Source organism: Petaurus breviceps, unplaced genomic scaffold (genome assembly GCF_028583685.1).
Source record: "Petaurus breviceps papuanus isolate PSGF00001 unplaced genomic scaffold, PetGlider_PUasm1.0 98, whole genome shotgun sequence".
Taxonomy (NCBI): Eukaryota; Metazoa; Chordata; class Mammalia; order Diprotodontia; family Petauridae; genus Petaurus; species Petaurus breviceps.
The window spans coordinates 40,128,994-40,142,000 of NW_027187460.1; the positions used below are offsets into that span (position 1 = coordinate 40,128,994).

Consider the following 13,007-nt stretch of genomic DNA (forward strand, 5'->3'; position numbering starts at 1 on the left):
TGAGACCTAGGGATTTTATAATCTCTTATATTTCACATTTTACATTTAAGTCTTAATGTAAAAGGCTTACCTGTTTAGCCCTAGGGATGTTGTCAGTGTGTTGTAGATCTCTCCATAGGACTCAAATGGTAGATTCCATCTGACCTGGGCCCTTCTCTTCAGATTCCGGTCATGGTATTACCTGGGTAACCATTCCTTGTCAGTTTTGCAAATGAGTCAACTTTCCTTGATGTTGTAAGCCAGTACTCCTTAAGGTGTCTTAAACAACCTCAAAGTTTAGATTGATCTGGTATTTGCTCAGTTTACAAAAGGTCTTGTGGGTCTTTTTGTGGTGTGAGCCATCTCATGCACAGAAGGCATTATTACTCCTAATTTAATTCAATGGCACCATGAGATAGAGGATAGAAGGCCTTGAAGAAGAGAAAAAGTGGCCTCAAGTTTCGACTCTGATCCTTACTGGTTATGTGATTGTGGACAAGTCACTCTTGGCAAGTCTCTAAGATAATACTTTCACACACACACACACACACATTTAATTTTTATTTTTTTCTCAATTACATGTAAGTGAAAATTTTTATCATTCTTTTTTAAAGATTTGGAGTTCCAAATTCTCTTCCTCCCCTTCCTCTCCCCTCTGTTGAGAAGGCAAGCAATTTAATAGACTATACATGTGCAATCACGCAAGGGATTTCCATATTAGGTTACAAAAGAAAACACAAATCGAACCAAAACAAACCCAAGAATAATAAAGTAAAAAATAAGCATGCTTCAATCTGCATTCAGACTCCATCAGTTTTTTCCCTCTTTGAAGATAGATAGCATTTTTCATCCTAAATCCTTTGAAGAGAATTCTTTTTAACCTTATGTGCAGGTGAACTTTAAATATATATATATATAACCAATTGTATTTCCATATAACTGGTTTCCCATGCATTCTGTGCACTTAAAACCATCCTTTTGAGAAGGTTTCACTGGACTGCCAAAGGGGTGCATGATATAGAAATGGTTTAGAATTTGTGCCTGAAGGCTATCAGTTGGGAAGCATTGGTAAAAGCAGTTTTTCTCACTTCTGAGTTCTTTATTCCAATGAGATCGTAGGTTCAGTCCCTATTCCTAATTCAATCACAGAAATTTAATCATACTAATCAGGAACTTGTTAGCTTTCATTATTTTGCATTATTCAGTGGGAAGGAAAACCACTCAAATTTTTAAATAAGATATTAGTAGGAATGTGCTAAGGGGCTCATACTTAGGTTGCTGGGCTGGTGGAATTGTTCTTTTTTTTTTTTTTTTTTCAATTTCTTCCAATTTTTTTTTAACATCAGGGGAGAACGAGGAAACTGGGTAAATGCTGAGCAGGGTTACGATATATCAATCTTTTTTTACAAAACGCCTGACAAAGGTATTGTTGGCTCAGATTCGGGGCCCGCTGGCCAGCTTCCAACCTTCTAGTTTGCCCAACTTCAAAAGGGCTGCGGCAGTGCCCATGTACACACATGCTGCTGCCCCAGTTGTATAGCTGTGCATTCGGGCTCCGAGGGTCAGGCCGGCAGCACAGCCTCCAAAGAAGTAGTTCAGGGCGTCATCTGGTTTTTCCCGAATTTGAGCACTAACACAGGAAGTGATCCCAAATATGGCACCTACGGCAGCCATGGAGAAGGTAATTTTCCCAGCCCTTAAAATTCCTTCAGCAGTTGATTCAGGTGGGACAAACACGAGGTTGCAGGCTGATGCCACCAAGCCAATAGCTGCACCCATCTTGGTGGTGACATAAGCCTTGCGGTGGCATTCTGTACCATCTGGGACGTCCCAGTACTCCTTCACCAGCCTAGACGCCATGATCACCCCTCGTCCTGCCCCAAGGGCAGCTACTCCAAGTCCGTGGTGGAATTGTTCTACACTATTCTATGTGCTTCTCAGGACCCTTTTCATGGACGTTCCACACTCAATGTTTTCTTGTTTGCAATAGAAATTCATTGATTCTCCCTTTCCCATCATCTTTTTGTAAGAAGGAAAATCTATGCTTTCCTTGAGGAAACTTGAAGGGTAAAAAAATAGGGAAAGATTATTTGTAAAATGTGGTTTCTCCTCTAAACTAAATCTCCCTGATGCCTGAGTTGATGTTCTTTTGTTTTGATGACTCACCAGGTTTGGTAACTTCAATCAGGAAGGGGATTAGCAAGTTTACTCAAAACAAAGGAAAACATTATAAAGCCTGATTAATAAAGTAACAGAATTCAGCTTTCCTTGTTCTCCTCCTTCCTTTCTAATAGTCCAAGGAAAGTGAAAGGCTGCCTGTTTGTGTCCTTAACCAAAATCCATAAACCTTTAGGTGTGTCTGGTGGATTTCCATTACATAACCACAGTTATCATACTATACCAGTCTGCTAATTTTTTTCCCTGATTTTGATTTTAAGAAATATTTTAAAACATTTTAAATTGAATAAAACTTTTCCTGTTGCTGATTTCCTAAACTATTGGGTTCTTAGGTTAGCAAAACATCAAAGACAATTATTTCTGTATCATTTTAAGGATATAGAAATTTGTGGTAGGAAGGGCCGGAATCAGAAGACTAGGGCTGGCATCTTAACTCTGCTCCTTCCTGACTATGTGACCTTGGAAAGTCACAATCCCCAATTGATAAATAGTCAAAGGATATAAATAGGCAGTTTTCAGAGGAAGAAATCAAAGTTATGAATAGTCATATGAAAAAATTCTCTAAATCACTAGTAATTAGAGAAATTCAAATGAAAACAACTCTGAGGTACTACCTCAGGCTCCTCAGATTTGCTCAGATGACAAAAAAAAAAAAGGGAAAATGACAGTGCTTTAGGGAATGTGTGAAAATAGGTATACAACTGCATAGTTCATGCAGCTCTGAACTAGTCTGGCCATTCTGGAAAGCAATTAGGAACTATGCCCACAAGGGTATTGTATATCCTTTGACCCAGCAATACTATTACTAGGGCTATACCTGAAAGAAATCAGAGAAAGAGGAAAATGATACATATGTACACATATGTATTTATAGCAACTCTTTTTATTGTGGTAAAGAATCAAAAACTGAGGGGATATGTAACAATTAGGGAATGACTGAACAAGATGGGATACATTAATACAATAGAATGCTATTTTACTATAAGATATGATGAAGGTGATGGTTTCAGGAAAACCTGGGAAGACCTCTATGAATTGATGCAAAGTGAAGTAAGCATAACCAGGAGAACAATTTATACAGTAACAGCAATATTATAAAAATAGTCAAATTTTGAAAGACTTAGTAACTCTGATCAACAGAATGACTCACCACAATTCCAAAGGAATCATGATAAAGCATGCTATCTACCTTCAAATACAGAATAGACACAGAGTATAGATTAAAGTATCTTCCTTCCTTCCTTCCTTCCTTCCTTCCTTCCTTCCTTCCTTCCTTCCTTCCTTCCTTCCTTCCTTCCTTCCTTCCTTCCTTCCTTCCTTCCTCCCTCTTACTTTAATGCAGACATTGTTTTGCATTAATATACATATTTGTAATAGGCTTTATTTGTTATTTCTTGGCATCTTGTTGGGTGGGGGGAGGGAGAGAATTTGTATGTGACTGAAAAAAAATTTAATAAGTCTGTGCTTTAAAAAAAAAAGAAAGAACTCCTTAACTTCTCTACTTGTAAAATGAACAAGCTGAGCTGAAGGATCTCTAAGATCCCATCCAGCTCTTAATTCTATGATCCTAAGTTCCCACTGACCTTCAAATTATAGCTGTGTAAAGTTCTCTTCTCTAAGAGTCACCAGGAAGCTTATGTTTATATATCAAACTGGAAAATTCTGAGGAATAGCTATCATGCAGTTCTTAAAAGTGATCTACAAATATTTGGCATAAATAATTGCAGTTGCAGTGAGTTCATAAGGCCTTATGTTAGAAGGAAATTAAGACTATGTCAGGACTATTTGTTTTGTGCCATTGTAAGATTCTTGTGCCCAGACTCCAGTATTTATATTTTTAAAAATTTGCCTATGAAATACCTGACTAATTACTTTATTCTTTTTGAACCTTGAAAATACAATAAAAACTATTTAATTAGTGAATGCTACCCACTTAGCATTGGATGGGATACAGAAGAAAGTATAATGCATGATTCTTATCCCTAAAGAATTTATAATCTCACTGGGGATGTTAGATGCATGAAAATCTGCATATTTAAATATCAAACTATTATAGAAATAATAGCAATTATAGCTAGCATTTATATAACTTTCTAAAGTTCACAAAGGACTTTATAAATATCATCCCATTAATCTCATTTTGCACTTAAAACATCCCAGTGAGTTAGGTGCTATTATTATCTCCATTTTACAGATGAGAAAACTGAGGCCAACAGAAGTTCAACAGTGTGCCCAGGGTTACAGAGCTAGTAAGAGTTTGAGGAATATTTGAACCCAGGTCTTCCTGACTTCAGGTCTGATTTTCTATTTACTGAGCTACTAACATCTTCTATTGTATAATTAGGTATGATATAATGTTCTTTTTTTTTTCTTTTATCAAGATCTATAATTTCATTGATGTGGAGAACATCTAGCTTGGAAACTCCCTCCACTGAGATGAACCTACAATTCTTCTGTAATTTCAGATCATAGATATGGAATTGAAAGACTATTTAGTTCAATCTCCTCATTTTACAGAAGAGAAAACTTTTGAGGCAGAAAGAAATGAAGTGACCAACTCAAGTTCACACAAACAATAAGAGAGTCAGGATTCAAAAATAGCTAAGTAAAGGTCTATTTCAATAGTTTTATAATTGGTCTCCTTGCCTTTGGTTTCTCCCCTCTTCAATCCATATTCCACACAATTGCCAGAATGCTATTCCTAAAGCACTGGCCTAATTATATTGCTTGTCTTACTGCTCAAGAATCTTCTGTGGCTCCCTATTGCCTTTAAGATAATTACAAGCTCTTCTCTTTGGCATCTAAAACTCTTCATAATATTCTTCTGACACATACTTCCAGGTTTCACATTACTCCACAGCAGACTTTAAAATCCAGACAAGTTAGAGTACTTGTTATTACCCATACATTACATTTCACCTCTTTGGGACATTCCATTCCTGGAATGATCCACTTCCCTTTCAGACTTTTGTGTCTTAGAATTCCTCACTCCTCTTAAGACCTAGTTCATATGCCACCTTCTACATAAGTCCAGTACTGATTCATCCAATGAACTGTGCCTCCTTCTCCCCAATTACTATACTTTTATTTACTTTTTATTTATCTCTATGCACATTTCCACCTGGTAGAATTTAAGTTCCTAGTTGTCAGCGACTATTTCATTCAGATATTGTATCCTCAGCAGATATTGTATCCCCAGCAGATAGTATAGCACCTGACACAAAGCAGATACTTAATAAATGCTCACTGAATTAAATTGTACTGAATAGAAATAGAATTTATATAGATGATTTATTGCTATTGAATATAGCTCTTACCAGGACACTTTATTCATCTTTTTGGTCCCTCATTCCTTTTCTTTGTTCTGTCATCTGAACATTAAAAATTGATGACTTGGGAGACTTTATGAGAATTTGACCAAGATAGGCTCTGGTCAGTCAGAAATCAATCAAAAAAACATTTATTAAGTGTTTACTTTGTGCCCAGGAAATACAAAGAAAAGCAAACAACAACCTCTGTTGTTGGGGAATGTATGTTCTAATGGGGAAGACTACATGTAAAATTATTTACGTGCACTAGAAGGTAATCTGAAAGTGGAGGCATTGTCAGCTAGAGGGATAAAGAAGAGCTTCCTGCAGAAGGTCAATGTTGAGCTGAGTCCTGAAGGAGGCCAAGAACAGAACATTCTAGACAAGAGGGACAGGGAATGCCAAAATACAAAGACTAGAGGCAGAATGGCATGTTCAAGGAACTGCATACAACTCATCCAGTGTAGTTAGATTGCACAGTCTGTGGAGGTGAATAAAGTGACAGATAATATTAGAAAGGTAGACAGGGACCTGACTAGGATTGGATTTTAAAGCCAAATAGAATTTATATTTGATCCTGATGGTAAATAGAGAGCCTTAGAGATGGTGTGGTGTGGTGTGGTGTGTGTGTGTGTGTGTGTATGTGTGTGTGTGTGTGTGTGTGTGTGACAGAGAGAGAGAGAGAGAGAGAGAGAGAGAGAGAGAGAGAGAGAGAGATGGTCAAACTCATGCTTTTAAATAAATTACCTTAGAAGCTTGGTAGAAAATGTATTGGAATAGGAGAACTCCAGATAGGAAGACCAATTACAAGGCTATTGCAGAATTCTGGGCAAAAGGTGATGAGGATTATTTCTGTGATACACAAAGTAACATAGTTGAGAGATATCTAGACTTGGCAACAGACTGGATATGGGGGGGTGTGCATAGGGTGAAGGATGACAGTGAGGTTGTAAGCTTGAGTGACTGGGTAATACTGTTGAGACTGTTCAGGTTGAAAGTAACATGATTCTTGTCATATGGTATTAGGTTTAGAGCCTGTTTCTGATGTTCTGATCTCACCAATGAGGCAGTAATTGAGGATTCAACTCTGAGCAGTGTTTGGATACATGTTGCTTCTCTTGTTCCCTTTGGCAGCTCCTTCAAGGTTTCTAGAATTATAGAACGAACCTCAGAGTTGGGAGGAATATTACAGTGCAAAGAATCCATCCCTTTTTATGATATATGTATCTACTATATAACAAGGTAACAAATAAGCATTTTGTCTTTGACTAGCATTTCTGGTGAAAGGGAGCTCTCTTATGAGACAACCAATTCCATTTTGGTACTGTCCTAATTGTTAGGGACTTTTTCCTCATTTTTTTTTACCTAAATCTTCAATCAATTTCCAAGTATTAGCTATGTAAATGATAAGTTATTTTATCATCATCATTATTATTGACTCTCCTCTCTAGAGGTGTCAGTCAATCAATCAGCAAGTGTTTGTTAAGTATTTACTGCATACCAGGAACAGTTCTAAACTCTGGGACACACAGACACACAAAGCCCAAAACACTTTCTGCCTGTAAGGAATTTAGAGACAATGTGTACATAACCAGGTATACACATATATCCTGTATGCTTATATATACAGTATAGATAGAATGTAACCTTAGAAGAAATGAACCAGCAGTCAGGGCAGATGAGGAAAAGTGTCCTCCAAAAAGTGGCTGAGTCTTGAAAGAAGCTAGGGATTTGAATGAGGAGGGAGAGCATTCCAGGCATTGGAGTTAGTCACAAAGACATGGAGACTGGAGATGGAATATAGTATATGAGAAACATCGTATATGCCAGTATGTCAGGATCATAGGAGATTATGGAGGAAAGTAATATATAAAAGGTTGTATATAAAGAACAAGTCTAAGCACTCTTCTGACAGCCCTTAAGTTATTTGATAATATTGGCATGTTCTCCCTCCTCACCTGAAACCATTGCTATGCGTGGGCTGTGATACAATTTGAAAGGGTTACAGTGAAATATTACAAAAATAAATTCCAGTGGATATTTCATTGTTCTGCATTGTTAGAGACATTCTCTAAGATACAAGTTTTCAGTGTGGAATATGGACTGGAATGATAAGAAATTCTCAATGGGGCAAGGAAGTTAGGAAATTCTAGCAACAGCATAGGTGAAAGCAATGATTGTGTGAGATGGGCTGGTGGCAAGACAGATAAAAAGTACTTGTAGTTATAGTGAGACACATGGTGGAGGCTGGATCTTATTGGCGTCTTACTATTTAAATCTTAGCAAGAATGAGTTTATTGGGTCATTTCCAATAGTTTGGTGGGAAGTTGGCAGAATACAATAAGACAATACATAAGGGTTTATAGAGGTATAACAAGTATTCTTATCCTATTTCTTGGTCACAAGTTCCTTCACCAGTTTGGTGAAGCCTAAGGACACTTCAGAATATTTTCAAATGCATTAAATAAATTATGTAGGATTATAAAAGAGACATATTATGTTGAAATTTAGTTTTCAAAATATTAAGAGCAGTATCAAGTTCACATATCTTAGTTTAAATATCCCAGAAGTAGGGAAATAGATTTAAGAAACTGGTGAGACACAAAGGATTTGGGACTCTCAACTGGGGGCCTGACTCCATGAACAGCTACAGCCTTCATGCCCACTTCTCAACCAAGACCCATGAGTATCTTGATCACTAACACACTGATCATCTCATTGTGCCCTGTTATGATTAAACTACATATTGAATGGAATAATAATTCCATTCCCTGTCCCTCTTGTCTAGAATGTTCTGTTCTCTGGTTCTATGAAAAATAATTTATTGATGTCTTTTATTTTTAAATAAACTATATAGCCTATTGTATTCTTGACCTTTCTTCTTCCAGAGATCCATTTCTTATAAAAGTTAAAAAGAGAAAAAAGAACAAAAGTAACCAAGAAACAGAAAAAGTCAACAACACATCTGCAGTCTCCTAGCTCTGAAGAAAAGGAAAGTAAGTACTTTTTCCATATTTTTTTTCTTTAAGGACAGGCACTTGCTTTCACAGAACTTGGTTTCAAATGTTTTGTCTTTATTGTTGTTATTTGTACATTTTTGTAGTCATTGTATACATTACATCCCTGGTTGATTCACTTTGTATTGGTTCACATATATTCCTATTTTTTCTGTATTTATCATTTCATATAGCACAATAATAGTCAATTAGTCAAATAGTCAATTGTACTCTTGAACAATCAACTTGTTTAGTCATTCTTCAGTCAGCACAAAAAGTGCTATTATAATTATTTATATATATATATATGTCTTTTTTTGCCATTGGCTTCCTTGGGTGTAATGCCAAACAAAGGCAACTTCCAAGGTTCAGAATACCAGCATAGTAACTCTCCATTTTATTCAGTGACAAACTAACGCAAAACATTCACAGAACAGATAAAATGAAAATACAGCATTCGCCAAGTGTAATTCAATAATTTCCAAGTACTACTCCACCCCTGGAAAGTACATTCATTTTGTCAATCACAAACTCTCTCTTCTCAAATGGAGATTAAAATTAGTTTCCAATCATAAGCAAAGTATATTCATTTGGTTAATCACAGAGCACAAAAAGTCAAGTTTCCCAACCCTGGATCACAACTGAATTACACTAATCATCAGTTAATGCCAAGCAAGAGGGGCAGTGGAGAGCACAAAGGCCATCTACCCCTGAGCTACAGCAAGGTTAAGATATCATCACAGCATTCAATACCCAGGGAGCTGTTGTTTCTTCTTCTTGACCCCAGGCAAATTCTCAGCAATCTCTATTCCTGGGGAGACAAAGCTTAACAAAGCCACAATATACATTGTCAGTGTCCTCATCAATTCACTCTCTGCCTGCAGAACAGTCTCAGGACTCCTGAAAATATCAGCAAGACCCTCTTCCAGGATTTCTTAAACATACAACAAGAAAATCCTTCTTCAGGGCTTCTGAACCAACAGCAAGGTTCCAAAACCTCTGCAACAACAGCACTGTCCTTTACCAGCAGAAGAATCTGGCAAAACAATATCACAACAGACAGACAAAATACCAGCATCACAGCCATGTCTCCTCAGTCCTTGGCAATTCTGAGTGGCAGCTTTCAAAAGTCCTGGGCAGCTCCAACTGGCCCTCAGCAATCCCCTCTCTCTCTCTGCCTCCATGATGCTGTTTCCAAAAGTTCTTCTGTCTCTCTTTGCTTGAGCCTCCTTTCTAAATCCATGGCACCAACTCCTCCCAGTTCAGCCCTCTCTTTTCAAGTCAACAAGTCCATCCCACAAGTGGGATTCACAAGCTCGGGGTTTTAACACTCAACCCAAAAACCAAACCAATACAGGGGGATATTTAAATTCCATTACTATTATATTGGGTTATATGCCTAGCGGAATCTCTGGATTTAGAGGAAATCCTACTTCAAATAATTAACAGTTTCTTTACAGAATGGTTGGATTATTTCAAAACACCATCAACAATGCTTTAGTGTGCTTATCTTTCTACAACTCATTCAGTATTGACTATTACTATTTTTTGTCATTGTTGCCATTTTGCTAGATGTGAAGTAAAACCTCATAATTATTTTGATTTTCATTTACCTTAGAATTGATGCTTTGGAGAGTTCTTTCATAAAATGGTTAATACTTCACAATTCTTCTTTTGATAACTGTTAATTAATATCCTTTGATTACTTATTTATTGGGGAATAGCTTTTGATAATGTTTATAAGAGCTGCCTATATTAGATATTATTAGAAATTATTATTAGATATTATTAGAAATTATTTATTAATATTATCTTAGATATTATTAGAAAACTTTAATACAAAGTGTTTGCTCAGTACAATGTTTTTCTTTTTATCTCAATGCACTAATTTTAATTGCTCCAAATCTTATCAATGCAATTGAAATTACCTACTTAGTGTTTTTTCAAATTTCTCTATTGCTTCTTTGGTTAAGAATTCATACCCTAACCAGAATCGTAAAAAGTTCTTGCTCTGGTTCTTTTCTAATTGTCTTTCATGGCATCAATCAATCAAAACATTTGCTAAATGAGTCCTCTGTGCTAGTCACTGTGCTAAATGCTGGGTTTAGGAAGAAAAAGAGAAGAGAATAAGCACTTATATCACAACTACCCCGTATGGGCACTGTGCTTAGTGCTTTAAAAAAAAACAACCAGATATTAGCTCATAGTCACTGCCCTCAAGGCACTTACTCTCTAAAGGTGAAGACAATATTTATGTACATTGGTACACACAAAATATATAAAGAGTAAATGAAAAGTAGCCTTAGAGGAACATGTGGTAAAAGATGGAAAGATTGAGAAAGAGGGTGATGAGCAAGAGATGATGCTTTACCTGTACCTTAAAGAAAGGCACAGATTCTAAAAGATGAACATTAGTAAAGAGCTTTCCAGGCATGGGGGACAGCCATTACAAAGATGTGAAAGAGCACTGCTTGAGAAGAACAGCAAGTAGCCCAGTATTGCTAGATTTAAACCACAATGTTTTGAGGGCACAAATATAAAACAAAACTGGAACATTAGGAAGGAGTCAGGTTGCAAAGAGTTTTAAATACCAGACAGAGCTTAAATTTGATTTGTTAACAAAACCTAGTCATTGGTATTGGATATTACTGCAGTTATTTACATAATTCTTTATTTATTTAAGAAGCATTTTGTAGCTGTATATCTACAGGTATTGAGTATGCTTTGGTAGATTGAGTCCTAGATAATTTAAGCATTTTTAAGTCATTTAAATGGCATTTTCCTTTCTAATATTCACTTCTGATGCTCTTGATGCTTCTGTATTTGTTTTGTATCCTGCTACTCTACTGAAAACATTCTTTCAATTAATTCATTTGCTAACTCCCTAGGAAATTTCTAACTTATTTCAGCAACAAATAAGAATTTTTTTCTGTGTCTTTTGACTAGCTTAATACTTTCATTTTCAGTCCTTTTATTATTGCTTTCTCTTATTATTTTTTTATTGCCAGAATTTCTAGAATAATATGAAATAAAAATAGAGAAAGAGGGCACACTTGTTTTAATCTTATATTTATTGAGAAAGCTTCTAGTATTTCCTCATTGCATATAGTACTACCTTTTTGATTAAGATGTATAATTATTGTATTTTGAAAAGGTCCTCCTATGCCCATGGGAGCAGCTAGATGGCTTAGTGGATAAGACACTAGAGTCAGAAAAACCTGAGTTCAAATCCAGTCTCAGATACTTATTAGCTATGTGATCCTAAGTAAGTCACTTAACCTCTATTTGCCTAATTCACTGGAGAAGAAAATGGCAAGCCACTCCATTATCTTTGCCAAGAAAAACTCATATGGAGGCACAAAGAGTCAGACATGATTGAATGACTGAAAAACAAGATTTTAATTATAGTGGTTTTAGGGTGAATGTTTTACTTTGTGAAAGGCTTTTTTTCATTTATTAATATAATTATGTGTTTTTTATGATTTTGTTCTATCATGATTAATTATGTTGTTTTCCAAATCTGATCCATTTTTTTGTCCCTGGTACAAATCCAACTTGAACATCTAAATGTTTTTTGGATAAATTGCTGTAATTTTCTGCCAGAATTTTGCAGAAGAATTTTGAATTGATATTCATTGATGATTTTTAGCCTGGGATTCTCTTTCTTTTCTTTGTCCTCATTTTAGATATTAGGTCTATTTTTATCTCATCAAATGATTTTTGGTATAGTGTCTTTCCTCAATTTTAAGAATAATTTATATAATTTATGAATGAATCTTATAAATCCAACTGGACTAAAATGATCTCCCACCCCTTTGGTAGTTTTTTCTTTTTTTTTTGACATTAAATTAGTTAAATTTTTGGGGAGGCTAGGTGGCACAATGAATAGAGCATGGGAGCTGGAGTCAGGAAGACCTGAGTTTGCTTCTGGCCTCAGACACTTAACACATACACACACACACACACACACACACACACACACACAACTAGTTCTGTAACCTTGGCAAGTTACTTAACCCCAATTGCCCTCCAAAAGGCAAAAAAAAATTTTTTTTTAATTAGCTAAATTTTCTATTAGGTGTTTTGTTAATTGGGGTATTTTACATTTTTCTAGATAACATATTTTTTTTTAATTTTTAGTTTTTATGGAATATATATGCTATAATTTATGACCATTCTTTTTTTCCCCTTTTCTATGTTTTGATTTTGCCATGTTCACTTTTTGTTTGGCTAATTTGATTAATTTTATCTACTTTATAATCAGATTGGTTACAAACATAAATTTTGTTAGAGTTTTCAAAGAATGAGTTTTTCATTTTGTCTTTCAGTTTTATACTTTTCTTGGTTTCTAATTCATCTGATTCTCCTCTAATTTTTAAGTTTTCCTCTTTTATCCCTGGGTATCATATTTTAGGGAGGACACTGACAAATTGAAGACTATTTTGAGGAATGTTATCTGTTATCTCCTCTGTTATTCTGAGGAAAATAGAAGCCATATGCTCTCTCTCTCTCTCTCTCTCTCTCTCTCTCTCTCTCTCTCTCTCTC

At 35.7% G+C, this 13,007-nt stretch overlaps 1 pseudogene; it reads right to left on the reverse strand.

Annotated features, from left to right (window-relative positions):
- Positions 1–1,312: 1,312 nt before the first annotated feature.
- Positions 1,313–1,881, reverse strand: LOC138155964 (NADH dehydrogenase [ubiquinone] 1 alpha subcomplex subunit 11 pseudogene; annotated as a pseudogene).
- Positions 1,882–13,007: the final 11,126 nt, after the last annotated feature.